Source organism: Microcaecilia unicolor, chromosome 5 (assembly GCF_901765095.1).
Source record: "Microcaecilia unicolor chromosome 5, aMicUni1.1, whole genome shotgun sequence".
NCBI lineage: Eukaryota > Metazoa > Chordata > Amphibia > Gymnophiona > Siphonopidae > Microcaecilia > Microcaecilia unicolor.
The window spans coordinates 134,188,105-134,211,523 of NC_044035.1; the positions used below are offsets into that span (position 1 = coordinate 134,188,105).

Genomic DNA, 23,419 nt, shown 5'->3' on the forward strand with positions numbered 1-23,419 from the left:
CCAGTCTGGGTTCCATATCTCACCCCCTGGCTCCTTGCCTGCAATGCCTTCTGGGACTTGTATTTCAGACTGAAACTGCCTTAACCCAACTATCCTGGATGTGACTTTATCACAACACACACCAGAACAGTCATCCATACACACATGTTGCAAAAGTAAACAACAACTTCTACAGAGTACATCCAAAACTTCATTTTTATTTTCTCATTTTCATCTTCCAAAATTCTAGACAGCAGATGTACAGATCAGTAGGACACAAAGAGGAGCATTTTCGAATGGGGACAACCATCTCTAAGGGCGCCCAACTATAAGGCAAATGGGCGGGGCAACGCATATTATCAAAACAAGATGGACGTCCATCTTTTGTTTCGATAATACAGTCGGGGATGCCCAAATCTTGACATTTAGGTCGACCTTAGAGATGGTCATCCTCGGTTTTCGGCGATAATGGAAACCAAAGACGTCTATCTCAAAAACGTCCAAATCCAAGCCCTTTGGTTGTGGGAGAAGCCAGCATTTATAGTGGAATGGTCCTCCTCACATGCCAGGACACCAACCAGGCACCTTAGGGGGCACTGCAGTGGACTTCACAAATTGCTCCTAGGTACATAGCTCCCTTAACTTGGGTGCTGAGCCCCCAACCCCCCCCCCCCAGGTCCGCCTGCCTGAATTACACTGCACCCACTACAACTGCTCCAGAGACCTGTATACTGCTGTGATGGACCTGAGTATGGCATTTGAGGCTGGCATAGAGGCTGGCAAAAAAGTATTTTTAAACTTGTATTTTATGGTGGGAGGGGGCTAGTGACCACTGGGGGAATAAGAGGAGGTCATCCCCGATTCCATCCGGTGGTCATCTGGTCAGTCCGGGCACCTTAAAGCCAGTCAAGTGCTCGTCAGGGACACCCTTCTTTTTTCTATTATCAGTCAAGGACGAATATCTCCTAATCACGCCCCAGTCCTGCCTTCACTATGCTGCCGACACGCCCCCGTGAACTTTGGTCGTCCCTGCGACGGAAAGCAGTCGAGGGTGTCAAAAAATCGGCTTTCTATTATGCCGATTTGGACGACCTTGCGAGAAGGGCACCTATCTCCCGATTTGTGTCGAAAGATGGGTGTCCTTCCCTTTCGAAAACAAGCATGAAAGCAGTCAAAAACAAGTAAAGTCAGAACAACATAGTTTATACCTAAATGTTCAACCACCCTTAGGATTTGTCTTTTGGCTTCAAAAGCAATGTAAGATCTGGATAAATGAATTAAAACAATCAAACGTTTAAAGCAAATGCCCATGATCTGTAATACTTGGCAGAAATAATGAAACAGTGATGTAATATTCACTTAGCAAGTAGCCTGAACCAACATATTTATTTTCCACTGAACACAATTAACTTTGTATGAACTTGACAGCTAATAGTGTGCTGACCTGGGCAATGTTGGCACATTTAGACTGCCTCTGGGCAGCACTTTTGCATGTAGGGAGCTCTTCCCTCATTATTTAATACCTCTCTGTGTAATAGTAGTAATAAAAAAAGTGCATTTTTATAATATACCACTGCATTCCACAAAACAAAAGGAGCAAGCAGAAAAAAGAAATGATGTCAAATGCTCCCAGCGTTCAACCTAATCAATGTTTTTAAAATAAATTGTACCTATAAATAGTAAATCTGATTATTGAGCACCTGATTCTAATAACATGATGTCTGATTTGGTGGCTCTTTGCTAGGTGAAAACATCTCTGCATGAATACAGGAGTCCCTATAACCAGTCCCTCCAAATAACAATATGATTATGATTTATAACTAATTACTACTATAGAGATCCGAGGATGTGGATGACTGGTTAAAAGCCTGATTATTTATTGAAGCCTGATTTAAGGTGATATAGACTGGATCTGGGGTATCCGGGTTTTATCTATTTCCCTATATGCATGGTTTATTGGTGTTAGTGCTAAGGGGTGTGGGGTAATGTTTATCGGCGCTGTTGTGTTCTCCCACCCTTCCCTTGATTTACTTGCAGTCAGATTGATAGACCTGGCTGAGCAAGAGGTGCTTTATTTTTGTAACAGGTGTAAATGTTTGGAATATTAACATATAGATGATGAGTATGTGTCCACTTACACACGTATACGCTAGTATGTTGTCTAATTGCTATTCGGTAAATACCCAGCTAATGAACATGGCGCATGTTTGCAGAATATATTTAAACACTGTGGCTGGAGCCACTGATCCCACAAATGTTTAACATTTCATGGGTATCCAGATAATTTATTTGTGGGTTTTATTTTGGGGTAGAAAATAAGCTTGTATTTTGCTTCCTACAGTAGAGAATGGTGATTGTATTTTCTTGACAAGTGGATGCTTGTAAGTAAAGTTGAAAAGTAATAAAAATAATGTTTAAAAAACCCTTGCAGACATCTGTTTATCATCTGCAGACAGATAGTATAGTGGAATGCTCAAAAAGACTCTCAAGCAAATGCTGAAGAAGTTTGTGGCTGAAGATGGGGACATTGGGATTCTGTACTCCTGTATGTACTGGTTGCAATCTGGGAGGTGCCCCAGAGTTTGACAGGATTCTCTCCATTTGAACTGTTATATGGGAGGAGACCTAGAAGAATCCTGGATGTGGTTTAGGAAGCTTTGGAAGGAAAACCCCGCCTGGGAAGGAACTTGGCCGAATATTCGCTCACCATACAGGAGATGCTGAAGAAAGCTGGTGAGGCAGCCAAACTCTGCTTGAAAAAGGCTCAAGTAGGCCAAATCCAAACTTACAATCAAAGAGTGGTACAAAGAACCTTCCAGCCAGATGATAGAGTCTTAGTGCTCTTACCCTCCTCAAAGAGTAAACTATTATACAAGTGGCAAGATCAGTATGAAGTTGTGGAAAAGATGGGACCTGTTAATTATAAGGTGTCCCAACCAGACGAGAGGGACAAGGCAAAGATCTTCCACATTAACTTGTTGAAGAAGTGGGTCCCCATGACTGCAGCACTGGTCCAATGAGATGAGTTTGGGCCAGAGGACCTGACAGAGTTCGGGTCTTCACAGGTCCCATTTGACAACCAACTCTCCAGCTCACAGAAGGCTGATCTAGATTAGTTGGTACGTCAGAATCAAGTTGTATTTTCCAGAGTGCCAGGCTAGACCCATCTTGCAACTCATCACATTCTCACTGAGTGGGGAGTGGAAGTCCAACAGTGCCCCCATAGATTCCAGAAGCCTGGCAAGAAGCTGTGGTGAAAGAGGTCACTAAAATGCTGGAACTGGGCATCATCGAGGAGTCGACCAGTAACTGGTCATCTCCCATTGCACTGGTGCTAAAACTGGATGGGAGTATCCAGTTTTGTACTGATTTCCAGAAGGTGAATGCTGGCTCCAAACTACATGCCTTTCCAATGCTGAGGGTAGACAAACTCATCAAGTGAATAGGAGGAGCCCGATTCATCTTGACCAAGGGACATTGGCAAGTGTCTCTCACCTAGGCTGCCAAAACGTAAACAGCCTTTTCCATGCCAGAGGGATTGTTTCAGTTCATGGTGTTGCCGTTTGGCCTTCATGGGGCTCCAGCTACCTTCAAGCACCTTGTGGATCACTTACAGAAAATGCATGATGACTATCAGGCTGCTTACCTAGATGACATTGTCATCTACATTAAGGATTGGAGGATCCATCTCATCCATATAGAAGCAATACTGGATAGTCTATGGACCACTGGTCTAACAGTAAATCCTAAAAAGTGCTTCTTGAAAGGACAAGAAGTCCAGTATCTGAGGTTCTCGGTCAGAAAAGGACAAGTGAGACCCCAGATCCAGAAGGTAGAGGCAAACACCCAGGTGCCAGTACCCCAGATGAAGAAACAAGTATGAGCTTTCCTGGGCCTCATCAGTTATTACTTCTTTTTTATTTCAGAGTTTGCTGAGAAAGTAGAACTGCTAATCCACCTCCTACAGAAGAAGGCTCCGAAACAGATGCACTAGACCAAAAAGCTAAATGTGGCCTTCCAAACCCTAAAGAGGGACATTTGCTTAGAGCTGGTGCTGGCCAGACTTCAACCAGCCCTTCATTGTGCAGACTTATTCATCAGAGGTTGGTCTCAGGGCCATTCTAGCCCGAGGAAGTGGACCGGGAAAGAGCATCTGGTAGCCTATATTATTCAGAAGCTGTTCCTGAGAGAGAAGAATTATGCGATGTAGGGTTGATCTGAGGAGGGTAGACACTATACTGCCCCTCACCATTAAGGATAGTCCCTCAGATAGCCTTAGCCACCTTAAACCCATTAGTCCCACCCAGGGAGAAAGTGAGACAGGATAGGTGGAGTCAAAGGTACAGGAAAGAGTAAGTATAAAAGATAGGGCCAGACTAGGGTTAAGGAGGCCCAGGAAAGGAAGAATAGAAGTCCCATCTTATGCCTCTACAACCTGTATCTAGCAACTGTGACCTGGCTGAGGTAAGTCAACTTTTTGAATGGAGACTTGTAAGCCTTGCTCTGAGGTCTGGGTGGAGGCAGACTTGAAAACTTAGAGAGAAAATGATAGAGAAAAACATAAGAACTCACAGGCTGTGTTTGGGGAGTGACAGCCACCAGCCACAGACTGTGTTTTGGGCCTTTCAAGCCTAGTTAAAACTATATTTGCTGAACTATCAGGCGACCCTCAGGGGGAGGAATGCTGGCTTCGGCCGAACCCCTGGTAAGCCTTTCCTCAGCTGAGAGGTGCCCAGCTCTACCACCGGCTGCCTTTCAGGTGCTGTGGAGGACTTGCAGCTCATCTGCATATCCTTACAGCCTTCTCTGGGGTGACACCCAGGTCCACTCCAATCCACTCAGGGCCTCCGCTCTAGGTGCCCAGCGCTCCCACCAGGTGCTGTGGAGGACTTGCAGCCCTTCTGCATTTCCTCACAGCTATATCCCGGTTGACTCCAGTTCCACCCCGATATTCCCAGGGCCCTCGCTCCAAGTGTACAGAGTTTCCAGGTGCTTTTTGGCTAGGATCAGGCGACCCTCAGGGGGAGGAATGCTGGCTTTGGCCTAACACCTTTTGTTCATGGTCCTGTGATGTAACAGGCTTCAGGTTTTCTGTTAACAAAGAACTTGTTTCATTTTTACACCATTCTCCAGCTGTGTTATTTCGCAGGCCTACCCTCAACCCTAACTTGTGATATCACACATTTCTTTTCTGGAAAATCTTGCACTCATCTAAGAGAACCATAGCTGTTCTCCAGATCCAAATTTTTAATAAGGATCAAATACTTCTGACTAAAATCCATGGTAACTGTTTATGTTTAAAGCCAAATGACATTTGTGTGTATCATGATGATAATTGCTAGTTGGTGGCAAAGTCATTTAGATAGGGGGGCCAGCATGACTGTAGGCTTATTGCAAATTAATTCAGGAACATATACCCTAAATTATATTAATAATGGTAAAGTTTTGATAGAGTTGTGCAGAAAAGAAGCTTTGCATAATTTCTTTTTGAAACACATATAACTAGGCTCCTGCTGATAGTTACCCCTTTATGCACATATACAATACATTCTAAAAAGTGGCACATATTTTAGTATTCTATATTGGTTTCTGGGCACTCAGGTGCTGTCAAGGTCTCAGGCTCTCAGACACTGGACTAACATGAGCCCTTGGGCTGCTGATGAGGAGCGGCAGCAGCAGGCAAAACCCTCCAACCCAGACTGGACAGGATACAGGATTCTCAAGCAGGATTCAGGAACTAGCGTTACTGGAACAGGACTTCACCTGTGCTTGACCGCTGTTCCCTAGGGGTTGAGCCCCTAGGTGTAGGCAGCCGGCAGGACTTACTGGATGGAGTGAATCAAGACAAACTTGATTAGACAGGGTACAGGATACAGGGTCTCAAACAGGCAGGAAACAAACACAAGGTTCACAACCAGAAGGGAAAGGAAGCCAAAAGCAGACAGGGAAGGAGCAATCAGGACTGGATTCAAGACAGGATTCAGGAGACTCAAACAGGCAAGGAATACAGACTAGGGACACTAACTAAGAAACAAGGCTAAACAAGACAAGGCAGAAGTGCACTTAAGCATAAACACTACCCTGGACCTTTGGCGTTGCAAAGGCAAAGCAGAAACTTTCCAGGTGGCTAATAAGCCCATCAGCAGCTGAGGCTCAGCTACAGCAATCTCAAGGCAGCTAAGGGTGAGGCTAGCTGCCAAACTTCCAAGCAAGACTGGAGGGCTAAAATATCTGGACCGGACCGAAAAGTGTCTGAAAAGTCTATGGCAGCCACCGGTTCTGGCCACCAGAGGGCGAGGCGAGCACAGCCAAGGAAAACAGTCACAATCCTGACAGGTGCCATAATAGAAAAGTCTCTTTGTGCACAGTATCAGTATTCATGTTTGATTTGAAAAGAGTAAGTCTGGACAGACAGAGATAATGGATTTGTGAGGCTAATGGATGGGCTCATTTTCAAAACAGAAAAATGTCTAAAAAGTGGCATTTGGATGTTTTTCTTGCCAAAACATCCAAATTACTATTTTTGAATCCCATTTTTTAGATATTTTTCTATGCAGTTCATCGGCTGTACATCCAAATCACAAGGGGGCATGCCATGGGGCATGTTGGAGGCAGGATTTGGGCATTCCTAACACTTGAACATTTTTCTGTCATAAAGGAGCATAACAAAAATGTCCAGGGCTACAATTTAGATGTTTTGGTCTAGACCTGTTTTTATCAAAACTAAGTCCCTAAAAGGTGTGTTAAATGACCAGATGACCACTAACCCCATGTTATTGCAACAGTGGTCACTGACCCCCCCTCCCTCCTCCTTGAAAGAAACAATACTGACCAGCATCTATGACAGCTTCAGATATAATAGCCAGAACTATTAGAGCAGCAAGCAGGTCCATGGAGTAGCCTAGTGATCAGTGCAGTGCCCTGTAGAGATGGGGACCTAAGCCCATATCCCACTCTAACTGTTATACTTGTGGTGGAATGTGTGAGCCCTCCAAAATTCACCAAAAATCTACTGTATCTACATATAGGTGACACTTGAAGCATAAGGGCTATTGTAGTGGTATACAGTTGGGTACTATAGATTTTTTGTGCATTTTAGAGGGCTCACCTTACAAGATACGAGTGTAATGGTGAGACCTGTACCTAGGACCTTTTATGTACCCCAGCTCTGCTGGGATGTCTAGGTGGCCAGACTACTAAGGACGCTGGCTCCTCCTACATCCAAATGGCTTGATTTTGTGCATTTTTCACTTGAATGGATTTTTTTTTAATGGTCCAAAAAGATAGAAGCACTAAGTACAACAACAACAACTAGCAAATAGCCATTTTCAAAACAAAATGATAGATGTTTTTCTGTTTCTAAAATTGCTATATTTCATTACTTAAATTTTGGAAGTTTTTAGCAAAATGTGCAAAGTCAGATTTAGACATCACATCAAAAATACCCCTCTAAGTTTCTCTATAAGGGCTTAGGTCATAATTTTGAGTGGCTCTCCCCTAGCCTATGACTTATCTAGCATTTGTTTGTTTTTTTCAAAATAAAAGACAATTTTGAAAAAATGAAAGTATATAAGTACATAAGTAGTGCCACACTGGGAAAGACCAAAGGTCCATCAAGCCCAGCATCCTGTTTCCAACAGTGGCCAATCCAGATTACAAATACCTGGCAAGATCCCAAAAAGTACAAAACATTTTATACTGCTTATCCCAGAAATAGTGGATTTTCCCCAAGTCCATTTAATAACAATCTATGGACTTTTCCTTCAGGAAGCCGTCCAAACCTTTTTTAAACTCCGCTAAGCTAATCACCTTTACCACATTCTGTGGGAATGAATTCCAGAGTATAATTACACGTTGACCGAAGAAACATTTTCTTTGATTCGTTTTAAATTTACTATATTGTAGCTTCATCGCATGCCCCCTAGTCCTACTATTTTTGGAAAGCGTGAACAGACTCTTCACATATACATTTTGCCTGTAGGCTATTGTTAAAAGAAAAACAGTGAAGCCAAAGATGTTTTGATCATCACAAAAAGTTTAATAAGGAAATGCCATGTTTTCACAAACGAATGAACATGGAGAAAGAGAGAGAGAGAAAGAGAGAGAGAGAGAGAGAGAGAGAGAGAGAGAGAGAGAGAGAGAGAGAGAGAGAGATGTTTTTGGTTAATTGGAAGTACAACACTGCTGATTTGTAGCTTTCATTGCAGCATTTTCACTTCTTGCATTTTCTCACAGGGCCTTGGCAACATTTGTTTTGGGAATATGAACCTACAGCAAATTAAAGAAAAGTCAGAATTAAAGATGAATGAAGCACATGACATTTTGTTATAAATAACTTATTTCTCTGCTCATATTTAGCCTGACTTGTCAATGGGTGTAATGATCTCTGTAAAATTATTTCAGGGACCTAGGAGGCATTTCTATGACTGGGCTCCTTGAGGTAGGCACACTGATGCTGAGTGCCAATTCTGTAATAGCATCTGTGCACAAAGATACAGTTATAGAATACTAGCTAAGCCTGCATTGACATAGTTGAGTCATGCCAGGTCAATGGTAGGTATAAATATTCATGTGTTTCCTAATCTGCAGATAACTTACAGTGTTCTATAAATTACGCTCATAACTTGGAGACCTGCCCATGCCCCTCCCATGTTTTGCCACTTGCAGTTACTGCACGTTAATGCACATTTATCCTATTTATTTACTAGCGCTTACTGTTCTTATTATTGTGCCAATTATTTTGGCACTTATGAACATATGGCACATGTAACTAACATGTGCACTTATAGAATTGACCTTTTACTATAACTAGATGAGTAAGGAATATGCTAAAATATATTTAGGTGTCCTTTTACAAAGCAGCGGTACTGCCGGCTCACCAGGTTAGCGAGGGATCCCCTAACACCTCCTAAATAGGTGGTGGTAAGGGCTCCCTCTGGAAATTGCCGCACGGCAAGATGCAGACATGTTATCGAGCAGGTGAAATGTCTGTATTTTCACTATAGGCCATATTGCTGCTGGGTTTGTCCTACTATTTTGTAAAGGCATGTAGGTATGTATTTGGTTTTATTAAATAGGACCAAAATAGGCACCATTCTACCTTATTAACTTAGATGCCCTGTAATAAAATTACTCCTGACATAACTAATGAAAAATGAGTTGTTGATCTAAGTCCAGATCTCAAGAGAAAGTGCCCATATCACAAAACTCATTTGTGATTCTGCTAGAAAAGAATATGTCAAGAAGTAAATCACTGGCTTCCTCAAATTTGAAATATCATGTGATGATCAGCTAAGCTATTTATAAGTTATTTATCTATTAGTGCATTTATCACTTTTGGGGGAATTTTTTCATACTGTGAAGTGCAGAATTGCACAGAATTCCCCTTCCCTTCAGAATAAGAACATAAGAATGGCCATATTTTCTACCACGTGTTTTAGATGTGCATCAAAAATGGAATTACTGCCCAGAGTACGTGCTAGCTGGGTGGGAGTTGCAATTTCACGCACATTGGATGTGCGTAGGCACCTACGAACCATAGTTAAAGGGCCCCTCTGTTTTCTATTTGTTTCTTTTTAGAATGTCATTCTGGTGGCACATTTGAAGAAATACGTGTGTATATCCTACAGTCCTAATCAAGTAAATAAACTTTACTGATAAGGTAAACTCCTCTTTAAAAAGTGCCCGACACAGGCTATGTTTCGCCCAAAAGGGCTGCATCAGGGGCTCTATAAGACTGTGTACATACACAACAATAGTGAAATTATATATCTTAGTTGCCACCAAATGTAATAAATGGACAAAAACCTACACGCTATCATTTACTGGAAGGCGGTTTTGTCCTTGACATTGCCTATATGCTGTTTGTCCATTTATTACATTTGGTGGCAACTAAGATATGTCATTTCACAATTGTTGTGTATGTACACACTCTTATAAAGCCCCTGACGCAGCCCTTTTGGGCCAAACACAGCCTGTGTCAGGCACTTTTTATTGAGGTGTTTACCATATCAATGAAGTTTGTTTACTTGATCTGCTCTGATTGGTTTACACGTTGGATTTTGCGGATCATCTGTCTTCTTATTTTCTGGGTCTATCCCACAGTCCTATACATAGCTTAAAAAAAGGCTCCATGTTCCACGGGCCCTTGGTAAAATTGGCTGAAAACTGTGAATGTCCCATTTTCTGCATTCCACTGCTGACCTAGATACCTTATGGAAAAAAGGGTTTCACATTTGCAATTTTACATACCTACAGAACGGTAATACGAATACTGGTTATTCTGTGGGCAGCACTGGACGGGCTTGCAGGCTGAAATTAAGAATAGAATAACAAATGTTGAAAACAGGCCTTTATTATATTTCCTAATTTTCAGTCATATCTAGCTTTGTGTACTAAGGGCCCCTTTTACAAAGGCACACTTGTGTTTTTAGCGCATGCTAAAAATAAACGTGTGCTAAATGCTAGAGACACCTATCTTTTCTTATGAACATTTTTAGCATTTAGTGCATGCTAGTAATTAGCATGCGCTAAAATCACTAGCACACCTTTGTAAAAGACTCCCTAAATTCTGATTAAACAGCCACTGTTCCCTGAGACCTCCACCTACAGTCCTTCCAGTAGGGGGTGATGTTTCAACATCACATTATCAATCTTGAGGGACAGGCAAGTTCTTTAGGACTCCAGGGAACCTGCCTGTCCCTAGCGATTGAAAACACAGTATTGAAGCATCACCCACTACTGAAGAAATGCAGTTGAAGGACCCGGGTTCAGCTTAGAGGGAACAGTATATAAAGCTATGATCTCTCTAGGAATGAACTTTATTTATTAGTATCCTTTTTGCCTATTGTTCAACTGATTTATTTTTATTTTTGTTTTCTTTTGTAAATTCTTTATTGGATATAAACCAGAACAAAACCAGATACAGTTGGCCACTGAAAATAAACTTTTTTTTTAATGTACAAATTTTACCTCTTACTAACACTGATAATATTTGTTTAATAATCAACCTATAACCTGATAGATTTAAAGTGTTAATTAGTCTATCCTTCAAAAGTGACTCCATTAAATAACCCCCTTTAGAGTCAGGTTGACAGGCTTGTTGTTGTCAGCATTGTCCTTATTACCATATTAAAGTGAGGGCTTCTGTCCACCTCTGGGTCTCTGCAAAACTTCCTGGTTTCAACAAATTGTTCAATGTAACTGTCAGTGGTATTGCCAGAATCTTTCTAAACTCTTATAATATCTGACATTGTATCCCATTTGACTCATTTGCTTGTTTGTTTTTTATTTTACTACATTTCTGCAACTCCAATGAATAATGTTGCATCTTCCTCATTTTTGAATAAAAAAAAAGTGATATATTAAAAGCATTACCCACTAACCAATCACTTTTCTATGGGTTTCCTCCAGTCACTTTTTTGGTGCACAGTAACCAAAACATTTCTACTTTTTCCGTATCATCACTCACACTATCCTCTTTGCTGCTTCTTTTGTGCAAATTTCTACAAACATAAAATGAAGGTCAATGATGTCTGAAACATTGACATGTTCAAGGTAACAATTAGAGTATGAACATATCAGGAGTGGAGGAGTAGCCTTGTGATTAGAACAGCAAGCTGACAACCATGGAATGGAGGATTCAAATTCTACTTTTGTTCCTTATGATCTTGGGTGACTCATTTAACCCTCCCTTGCCTCAACTACAAAATTAGATTATAATCTCTCTGGGAACAGAGAAATACCTCCTGTATGGTAGTCAATCCCACCTGGAGCATCTATTGAAAGGTGTGTGTTAAATCCAATTAAGTTTGTAATCATTAATAAAATGACTTATTCCCATATTATTAACAAGGCATTATGCCAATACAGAAGAGCACAAAGTACTGGGAAATGAGACAAATAAATTATGGAAATTCTAAAAACTAAAGATGTAAAACATAGTAATAACAGAAAGAAAGAAGAGAAGAAAAAGAGTTAACCTATGAAGTACTTTTGTTTATGTTTAAGTCTGGTATTTTGGGGTGGCAACATGAGCAACTGGCCTAGTCTCTTATGCTATAGGGGACCCGCAAGCCACAAGCTGAAGGAAATATAGCCTGCAGGTGTGCTTTGGGGGACACTTTCCTGGTTTCAGCCCTGGGCCCTGCATTTCTAGCACCAGTTCTCTTTATTGTATAATGATCTGACCCTACAGCTAAGGACTAGGAAGAAATATAAACATTCTCTGAACATTTATAGAGACGGGACTTCATAGAAAAAAAACTGGAAAATAACTAGATAATCAAGTGTTGAAAAATGTAGGTTTTCCCACTCGCATTCTTTATGATTTTGGACAAATCACTTTACCCTCTATTGCCTCGGATACAACTTAGATCTGGTGTATTCACCACAGTAATTGAGGGCAACCAACATGTCAGGCTTTCACTAGTGTATTACTTCCATTTTATGCAAATCTGTCATGCATATTCTAGTACTACTACTACTTATCAATTCTATAGCGCTATAAGGCATACGCAGCGCTGTACACCATACATGAAAAGACAGTCGCTGCTCAAAGAGCTCACAATCTAACTAGAACAGACAAACAGACAGAACAACTAAGAGAGATAGCCTGAAAACCTGACCCATTGGTAGCCATTGATGACTGGGAGTGAACACCACTCACTTAGACTGTGAGCCCATTTGAGAAGAGAACAAACTCATGTACTTGAACTTTAACTCTTCTTGAGCTTGAATTTGGAAAAAGTGAGTACTAAATCTGAAGTCCAAACTTCTGAATAGTTATAAACTGGATTTTAATTTTATGATTTTTTTTTTTTACAGTTCTGACTGCTTGGTATACCCTGGCACATTTTATTGATAATTTTTGGTTTGAAGTTGGAATATATGCAATAATGCAAATGGTAGCTGCCACCCTCAAATTATAGAGTTCAGATGATTACAAAGCAGATAAGGATCATAAAAGATATAATTTCCAGTATTATCAGACTGAAGCATTACTTACGATTATCACATGGGTCTTGTCTACAACATGGATCCTGGACAGGATAGCAGTCTGGGCTGGGAGGACAGCATTGTCTTTGACGGCCCCAATATGCCATTCTTGATTTCTGGTACGGTAGTGCCTTGAAGAAAGACGTGAAGAGTGACAATGAGCTCTACTCCTGACATGAACATGATCTATTTATACAGGAGTTTATCAGGAAGTTTTTTACAGTACCAATAGTATGTCTGCTGGAGACTAGTAATTACAATATAATTGAAGAGATACCAGTCATTTTTTAGCAATGCAGTTTTGTTGTTGAAAATCAGGGTGTTTCTGATGCAGATCAGCCCTTGCAAATAGCGGCCAAAAAAGCAAACAGGATGCTAGGAATTATTATGAAAGGGATGGTAAATAAGACCAACAATATTATAATGGCTCTGTTATCACTCCATGGTGCAACCTCATCTTGAGTACTGTGTTCAGTTCTGGTTATCGTATCTCAAAAATGATATAGCAGAATTAGACTGTACGGCGCTGCGTAACCCTAGTAGCGCTCTAGAAATGTTAAGTAATAGTAGACAAGGTTCAAAGAAGAGACATTCAGTGTTTAACAGAATTCCTGGCCTCTTTCACACACACAGAACATACAGACTCTCATCAAATACAGAATAAGTATCCATAATCTAAAAATAGAAATACTGTATATAAATATTAATCTGAACCCCCAAGAAGCCAGACTCTGCATACATTGCAACACCTGAGAAAAAGAAACAATGATGTGCGTCCTCCTGTACTGTGCAGAAAATGATAGCAGCTGCAAATTTCAAAAACTGACGTATTGCAATCACTACATTAGAAATTAACAAATATAAATAAAACAGAAAACAGAAGATAAGGTGATGTCTTTTTATTGCACTAAGTTAATACATTTTTGTAAAATTAGCTTTCAAAGACCCAGACGTCTTTCTTTAGGCCAGGGTAGTATAACGCTTTTATGGTATACTGTCCTGACCTGAGGAAGGTGGTTTTGGCCTCTGAAAGCTGGTCAAAAAATGTATTAAGTTGGTCCAATAACTAAGTAGCACCTAATTTTACATTTAAAATTCTTTTCTACCATTTTTGTCTAGCCATTTAGTTTCTCTGGTTTCTGCTTTCTTCTGTCTTATCTTAACTTTATTGCCAGGGCTTCCTGTCCATTTCTCTTTTTTCTTTCTCCTTCAATTCCTTCACTTTCTTCACTTCCTCCGCTGTATCCATCTCTGACATTTTTCTCTTTCAGCTCTCTTCTATTTTTCTGCCTCTCTATCCATTTAGATTTTATTCATTCTTACTATTTAGTCTTTAAACTCCTTTTTTCACTTTACCTACAGCTTTCCATGCCTTTGCCTCCCCAGGCCCATCCATTCCCCTTTCTTTTATTCCCCCGTCTTTCATTAACTGTTTGCTCTTTCTCTTTCCTGTTTCTTTCTCGTCCCTCTCTCTCTCTCTCTTTCCTACCTGACTGCCATGCAGCATCTGTTTCACCCCCTGCCAACTAATATCATCCTGTCTCTCTTTCTCTCTATTCCCCCTATCCAGCATCACCCTTTCTCTCTTTCTTCCCCTATATCTAGAATCCCCTCCCCTCTCTCTTCTCTCCCATCCAGTATTGTGCTCTGTGTCTCTCTTCCCCCCCCCCCCCCATCCAGGATCACTCTCTGTTTCTGTTCCACTCAATTCAGCATCACTCCATCTTTCTTCCCTTCCACCATCGCCCTTTCTCTCTCTCCTCCCCATCCAGCATCTCTCTTCTCCACTTCCATCAACTCCCACCATCCAGCATCAACCCACCTTTCTTTTCTCTGCTTCCATCATTATCCTGTCTCTCTCTCCCCCAAGTGGAAACAAACCAAGCAGATCAATTTGAGATGGAAACAAATCTTTATTGGTGAAACACAAACCAAAATAACGCCTGACCCAGGCAATGTTTCACCCACATAAGGGCTGTGTCAGAGCAGAGGCTACAAAATAATAAATAATAAAACAAAATGAACGACAATAAATAATAAAATTATATATAGTAATAATATAAAACAGAACAGAGAACAAAACCATTACAAGTATATAACAATAGATGACTACTATTACTACTACTATCTAACATTTCTAAAGTGCTACCAGGGTTACGCAGTGCTGTACAATTCAAACATAGAAGGACAGTCCCTGCTCAAGGAGCTTACAATCTAAAAGACAGGTGTACAATCTATAGACAAGTGTCCAGTCAAAGACAAGTGTAGATTCCGAATAATAGGGCATACTATATTTCACGGACGGTTAGGTGCCGAAAGCAGCATTGAAGAGGTGAGCTTTAAGCAGAGATTTGAAGATGGGTAGGGAGGGGGCTTGGCGTAGGGGTTGAGGAAGATTGTTCCAGGCATAGGGTGAGGCAAGGCAGAATGAGCGGAGCCTGGAGTTGGCAGTGGTGGAGAAGGGAACTGAAAGGAGGGATTTGTCGTGGGAGCGGAGGTTACGGGCGGGAACATAGGGGGAGATGAGGGTAGAGAGGTAGTGAGGAGCAGTAGACCGGGTGCATTTGTAGGTAAGGAGGAGAATCTTGAATTGAATGCGGTATCTGATCGGAAGCCAGTGAAGTGACTTGAGGAGAAGGGTGATGTGAGTGTATCGGTTCTGGCGGAATATGAGATGTGCGGCAGCGTTCTGGACGGATTGAAGGGGGGATAGATGGCTAAGTGGGAGGCCGGTGAGAAGCAAGTTGCAGTAGTCAAGGCGAGAGGTAATGAGAGCTTGGACGAGAGTTTGTGTGGTGTGCTCAGATAGGAAAGGGCGAATTTTGCTGATGTTGAAGAGGAAGAAGCGACAGGTCTTGGCAGTCTGTTGGATATGGGCAGAGAAGGAGAGGGAGGAGTCGAAGATGACTCCGTGGTTGCGGGCAGATGGGACGGGGAGGATGAGGGTGTTATCAACTGAGATAGAGAGTGGAGGAAGATGAGAATATGAACCAATCTCAAATGTGACATACTTAATAAAACTATATAAAAACATTATCATAGAACACCAACTTTGACATCCATAATCTATTAGAGACAGAGTCATGAAATCATCACCTCAGGGTGCATACAAAGTTAAAATAAAAATAAACAGTGATGTATGTAATTCCAACAATCAACATCCTGCCTGCATACTCAATAGTGTGTGTGACATGTAAGACATCTAAATTAAATAAATATTCTTCATCTTAATCACTACCATTTGGAGATCACAATGGCTAACCATGTTATTAGAAACAGGACACAATACCTGTGACATGTGAAGTAACAATTGGATGGAACTGTTAAATTTGTCACTACAGTGGAACTATTAAATTTGTCACTACAGTCATTTTCTTAAATCTGTTAGTGAGCAATGATTAATATGTTTTCTTGGAGGTTTTTTTTTAGAGCCAATGATGAACAGAGGATCAGTTTAAGATCCGTTTCAGCTCCAATAGACGGACACATTGTCTAGGAGCTCTGTGAGGCTCTTTTTTCCTCCAGATTATAATTCCATAATTGTATACTGATTTTTTGTATCATTCTAGTGAAAGGAAAATGTAGTATTTTGTTATAATCTATTAGAGAGACAGAATCATGAAAACATCAACTCAGGGTGTATACACAGTCAAAATAAACAGTGATGTATATAATTCCAACAATCAACATCTTGACTGTGTACTCAATAGTATGTGTGACATACAAGCCATCTAAATGAAACAAACATTCTTCATCTTAATCATTACCATTTGGAGATCACAAATGGCTAATCAGGTAAGTTGATAGGCACTTTTGTCTGGGTCATAACAAATATTCAGCCTGGAACAGGATAGGTTTGACAGAGCATAGTTAACACTGTTTTTTGTGCAGTTCTATTTGCCTGGTTTGCTTATCCAAATTCTGGCTGAAAATCAGCTATTATAAGTACAAATATCAACTCAGCTCAGAGTCTGTCCCTGGACCACCCACAAAATAGCTGATTTGGGGTTAACCAGTTAGCATTTAGAAGGGATATTCAGTGATAGTATCTGGTTAGGTGCTGCTGAATATTCCCTCGGGGCCCACTCAGTGCCAGACTACCTGGCATGAGGCTCTCTTACCTAGGTATCGGGCTTTGAATATTGACCCTGTGATTAAAAAAAATTATTGCAATTAAATACACATGCTCAAGAAAAATAACAATTAAAGAAATGAATCAAACTTGGTAATAGGAAACTTACAGTAATAGAAGAATTACGCTATACAATCTTCATTAAGCAACCCACAATTTGGGATGGCAAGAAAGGCAAAATTAAAGAATAATTTGTGGAATTGTTTGTTTGTTTATTAGGTACTTGATAACCTGGCAAAATTCCAAAAAATGTTCTAGGAGGTTTAGAATTTGAAAAACAAGCAGAACATAAGAAAGGAATGCCAAAATCAAATCGGACAGAATAAACATTCATACCGCAAACACCACCAAAGCAAGAACTAAAACAAGCAAAAGCATAATAGTTAAAAATAACCCAGTAACAATCTAATCTTATCATAAAAATTAAAAAACAGTAACAATCTAATCTTAACACAAAATGCAGAGCAAAAAGCAGGTCAGCTGGGCACTGGTAATTTAAGGATGAACGCCAATTAAAAAAAAAGTGCTTTGAGAATTGATTTAAATTTAAGAAATGACAACTCCATTCGGAGCTAAGAGGGCAAGTTGTTCCAGAGTGAAGAAGCCAAGAAAAAAAATAAGCAGAACATCTAAATTAGACTGGAAGCCAGTGTAATAGAATAAAGAGAGGTGTAACATGATCAAAACGTTTCACATAACACAAAAACAGGCAGCCGAATTATGTAGGGATTGCAGATGATGAAGGACAAAGGAGGGGACCCCACAAAAACAGTATTACAGTAATCAATACGTGTAATGACAAATGCATAGATCAAAGTGTGAAGAGCCACAGTCTAGATAACAGCTGATAGACCAAATCCACCGAAGTCAATAAACCACCTGAGAGACATGAAATTGAAAAGACAATTTAGAATCAAAAATGACCCCAAGGTAGTGGCACGAAGTGACAGGGGTAACTATTGAGTTGAAGAAGTTAAGTAAAATAAAAGAAACTGAAAGGGAATCTGAAATCCAACATGCTACCATTTTGACAGATTAAGAACCGTTCTGTGTTGGGAAAGCCATTGAGAGATGGCCATAAGACAAGTTTGTAACTGGGAAATATCGAGAAGTGAGGTAGAAACTAGAAGAATCAATAGGATGTCGTCTGCGTAGATGAAAAAGTTTATGTTGTGCTATTGGATAAGAAGATCAAAGGACTAAGAAAGATGTTAAATAGCAGAGAAGACAGGACTGACCCCCGAGGGACATCACATTGCAGTGAACTAAGGGAAGACATAGATAGTGCTGTAGAAACAGTAAAATTCTATCAGAAAGGAAAGAAGAAAACCACTGAAATAACGTGCCCAAAACTCCAGTAGACTTTAGACAAGAGAGAAGCAAAGAGTGATCAATGAGGTCAAAGGCTGCAGAAAGATCTAATGAAACAAAAAGACCAACCAGTATTATTCTATATAAAGAAAAAGCACATTCAGGATATTTATCTAATACAAGACTTTAGTTATCCCTTAGTATAAGTGAAAAGGTAACAATTGAAATTGAGACTTTTCTAGCATCCAGAAAATTATATACCTGTAACAGTTCAGTGAAAATAAAATTCTGAGACTGATACTTTTCTCCTCAGAATAGACTTCCTGATCCTGTTCGTCTAGCTCCATCTCTACCTGTTTTCAAATCTATCTGAAAACCCACCTTTTCACCACTGCTTTTGGCTCCTAGCCACTACTCAATTGCCCTCCCCCTTGTTCCTTCTCACCCAGTACTTCCCTCGCGCTTAATTGTCTTGTCTGTCTGTATTTTTAGATTGTAAGCTCTATTGAGCAGGGACTATCTCTCTGTGTCAGGTGTTCAGCGCTGCGTGCATCTGGTAGCGCTATACAAATGCTAATGATAATAATAATAATATTAATACTTCACAGAACACTTGCAAGGAAACTGAAGGAAAAGCATTGCACCCAGGGCAAGAACTGGACGCTTACCTAAAAAAGCTTTTCACCTGACCTGTGTTGCTCTGCATAAATCTTGAAAAAACATTACTTTCATATCACAAAAAGAAACTGACGTGATAGTGGAAATATAAACATAAGGGTCAATATTCAGCTGGCGTTATTCCTGGATATTCAATGACAGGCCATGTTCAAGCTTTGACATTGAATATCCGGTTTATGAGACACTGGCTAACACATGTCTGGTTGTTGATATTCAGAACTTTATCAGCTATAGGCTGCTGCATAAAGATAGGACTGCATTTTATGTGGTTCCATTTATGCAGTTACCCTGTCCGCTTAAATGCAGTGTACTTAGGTGGCCATGTGCCGACTCTGCCCCCCCCCCCCCGGAATGCCCCCAAAATACCTGGCTTTCACTAAAGCGCTAACCTCTCATTTTCAGCAGAGATAACCAGTTAAGTGCCACTGAAAATTAGTGGATAGCCCTGAACAAGCAATATAACTAGTCAGTGGATGTTTCTGGCCAGTTAAATTGCTGTGAATATCCATTCAATTCAATTCTTGTATACCACTAATATCCCCTTTCCAGGGTTCAGTGTAGTTTACATTCTAGGTGAGACAAAAGCAGATAGTGTTAGTGTGAGGTATGAGAAATATTAGTGACCATTGGTGTAATGGTTGAGACCACAAACACTAAAAGAAAGAAGAATGGCCTAGTGGTTAGAGCACCAGTCTTAACATCCAGAGATGGCTGGTTGAAATCCCCCTGCTGCTCCCTGTGATCTTGGGCAAGTCACTCAACCCTACATTTCCTAAGGTACAAAAATAGATTGTGAGCCCTTCAGAGACAGGAAAATACCCAGTGTCCTTGAATGTAACTCACCTTGAGCTACTACTAAAAAAGGTGTGAGCAAAATCTAAATAAATAAATATTGGATGATACTAGGAAGTAGAAGTCATGATGGATTATTATGGAGCAGTCTTTGGGAAGAGAGAGGTAGTTGTTTTCTGTTCTGATGGAAATAGGTAGAGAGTTCCATATTTTAAATCTAAGTTCGGGGAATAGAGGGCTGAAAATTTTCTGATTTCGAATTGTCCTCCTCCACAACTCCAGCTTCCATCCTTCACATAGAAAAAGATCCATCATTTACAGCCAAGCCACAAGATACCACCGTATCTGCTCTGACCCAGGGGACAGAGACAGACACCTTAAAAGCCTGACTGCATCCTTCAAACAGAAAGGCTACAACCCCAAAATAATCTCCAAGAATATTGCCTCCTCCCTCAAAACACCCAGGGAGAATCTGCTACAGTACAAGGAGAAAAAATCCACAGACAGAATCCCCCTTGTAGTGACATACAATCCAGAGCTGGAAAAACTGAGGAAAATCATAAGAGATCTACAACCTATACTCCAGGAGGATGAATTACTGAAAGAGATATTCCCATCCCCACCAGTACTGGCCTTCCGACAGCCACCCAACTTAAAACACAAGCTAATCAGAAGTAAACTTCCATCACAGACTGAAAAGGAACAGAAGGGCACACTTCCCTGTAATTTATCCAGTTGCAAACTATGCCAAAATATTTCACAGGACCCCACAGTCATCCACAAAGGAAAGATATTCAACATAAAGGAATCTTTCACTTGCTCATCTTCCAATGTGGTATATATCATTCAGTGTAAAAAATGTAACGAAGGATGCTATATTGGAGAAACAGGCCAGATGCTTAAGACAAGATTCAATTTACATAGACATCACATGAACAATACTGGTGCCAGTAGGGCTCCCACCCCTGTTGGTCAGCATTTTACAGGACCAGGACACTGTACCAGTGACTTCACAGTGAGAATCCTGAAAGGTAACTTTAAAACCATACAAGAACGTAAGACCTTTGAAGTCAGAATGATTGAATATTTTAACACCCAACAGAAAGGACTTAGCAAGGATCTGGGGTTCCTAGCCCATTATAAACCATAAAACTGTATTCTCTGTTGATCACCCCACCCCTCACCTATCCACACCCATCCTGTTAGAATATCAATGATATGCTTTGATGTCCCCATGCATACCTCCTACCCACCCCCATCCTCCCACCCAGTTAGACTGTCATAGTAATGCTTGAATGTTTCACTTATATACACTGTCAGCTAGCACATTTGCTTATTTCCAATCTGACGAAGAAGGGCAACCTTCGAAAGCTAATCAAGAAATGTATTAAGTTATGTCCAATAAAAAAGGTATCATCTTATTTTCTTTTCCACGTTTTAATTTGTTTGATTTCTATTGATAACCTTAAGAGTGGACTAACACGGCTACCACACTCCTCTACTTAAGAATTGTCTTTTGAAATGGTGATGATAGCATTAGTTGTTGTTTCAGTCTGTTAGACTGGACCAAATATAGCGAAGTGGTCTTAATCAGCAGTTCAGAAGTGAAGCCCTGTAAGATTTGAAAAACTTGGGGCCTTTCTAGTAAGGTGCACTGAAAAATGGCCTGTGGTAGTGTAGATATGTGTTTTCGGTATGCTTTGAGTCATTTTTCAGCGCACCTGTAAAAAAATGCCTGTTTTTACATTTTTGCTGAAAATGGATGTGCGGCAAAATGAAAATTGCTGCACGTCCATTTTGGGTCTGAGACCTTACTGCCAGCCATTGACCTAGCGATAAGGTCTCATGCAGTATCTAGGAAATATTTTCTGGCATGCGTAACGGACGAATGTCAAAAATGAAATTACCGCACGGGCCATGTGGTAGCTGGGTGACGTGCGTGAGGTGTGCATAGGCGCCTATCCTGCTTATTTTTGAACGAGAAGGCCGGCCATCTTCCGACACAAATCGGGAGATGGCCGGCCATCTCCTAAACTCGGCCAAATCGGTATAATCAAAAGCCGATTTTGTCCGGCTTCAACTGCTTTCCGTCGCAGGACCGGCCAAACTTCAAGGGGGCGTTTCAGCAGGGTACGGAAGGCAGGACGGCTTTGGCCGATAATGGAAAAAAGAAGGCCGGCTCTGACGAGCACTTGGTCGGCTTCACATGGCCCATTTATTTTTAGGACCAAGCTTCAAAAAAGTGCCCCAACTGACCAGATGACCACCGGAGGGAATCGGGGATCACCTCCCCTTACTCCCCCAGTGGTCACCAACCCCCTCCCACCCCCCCAAAAAAATTATAAACATTTTTGTGCCAGCCTCTATGCCAGTCTCAAATGTCATACCCAGCTCCAGTTTTTAGAGGGTACTGCAGTGCACTTCAGGCAGGCGGACCCAGGCTCATCCTCCCCTACTTGTTACACTTGTGGTGGTAAATAGGAGCCCTCCAAAAAAAACCAAAACCCACTGTACCCACATGTAGGTGCCCCCCTTTACCCTTTAAGGTCTATGGTACTGTTGTATTGTTGTGGGGAGTGGGTTTTGCAGGGGGGGAGTTGGGGGGCTCAGCACACAAGGTAAGGGAGCTATGCACCTGGGAGCAATTTGTGAAGTCATTAGTTTCCATTATCGGCGGAAACCAATGGTGGCAATCTCTAACGCCGGCCATCTCTAAGGCCGGCCCAAATGTTGAGATTTGGCCGGCCCTGACCGTATTATCGAAACGAAAGATGGCCGGCCATCTTCTTTCGATAATACGGTCGGGTATGGCGCTTTCCGGGGCCGGCCTTAGAGATGGCCGTCCATATAGATGGCCGGCCCCGTTCGATTATGCCCCTCCATGTAGCTTACTAAAGGGCCCTAAACAAGCAAATCTGAACCTGTCTTTCTGGTATGGGAAGCCAGTGCAGTTTGTTTAGATGAGTTGAAACACTAGTATAGCTATTCACTCTGTATATTAGTCTTGCAGTTGTATTCTGTATGATTTGCAGTTTTTTCTAATATTGACACTTAATACCAAGAAACAGCATGTTACAATAATCCAAATGAGGTAGGACTAACATTTGGACTAGTAGTGCAAAGGCTTTTTGGTCGAAGAATGATCTGACTGGACGTTGCTGTCTCATTTTGAATAATGCTTTCTTCCATAGCTGTTTAATATAGGAAGAGAAGGTGAGTGTAGAATCAAGCAGGACTCCTAATACTCTTGTTTCAGATTTGACTGTAAAGCTTTGACCATTGGACAAAGATATTGATGATGAGACCTCAACTCGCTGATTTCAGAACCACAGGACCTTGTTTTTTTGTGCATTCAGATTCAGTTTATTCGTAAGGGCCCAGGTGCTAACAGCAGTCATACCATTCGCTACAGACTGAGTTATATAATTGTTTGATGCTGTTACTGGTAAGAGAAGCAGGATGTCATCTGGATAGGATAATAGTAGTTCATTAAGTCTCAGGTATATTGAGGCAAGGAATGACATAAAGAGG

The 23,419-nt window shown here is 41.0% G+C and overlaps 1 long non-coding RNA gene across 1 annotated transcript in view; it reads left to right on the forward strand.

Moving 5' to 3' along the window:
- The first annotated feature begins 12,989 nt into the window (after positions 1-12,989).
- LOC115470280 overlaps positions 12,990-23,419 on the forward strand; it is a 60,450-nt gene continuing 50,020 nt past the window's right edge. Inside the window, exon 1 of the long non-coding RNA XR_003942161.1 lies at positions 12,990-13,102. This is a non-coding gene — a long non-coding RNA (uncharacterized LOC115470280). The remainder of the gene's footprint in view (positions 13,103-23,419) is intronic.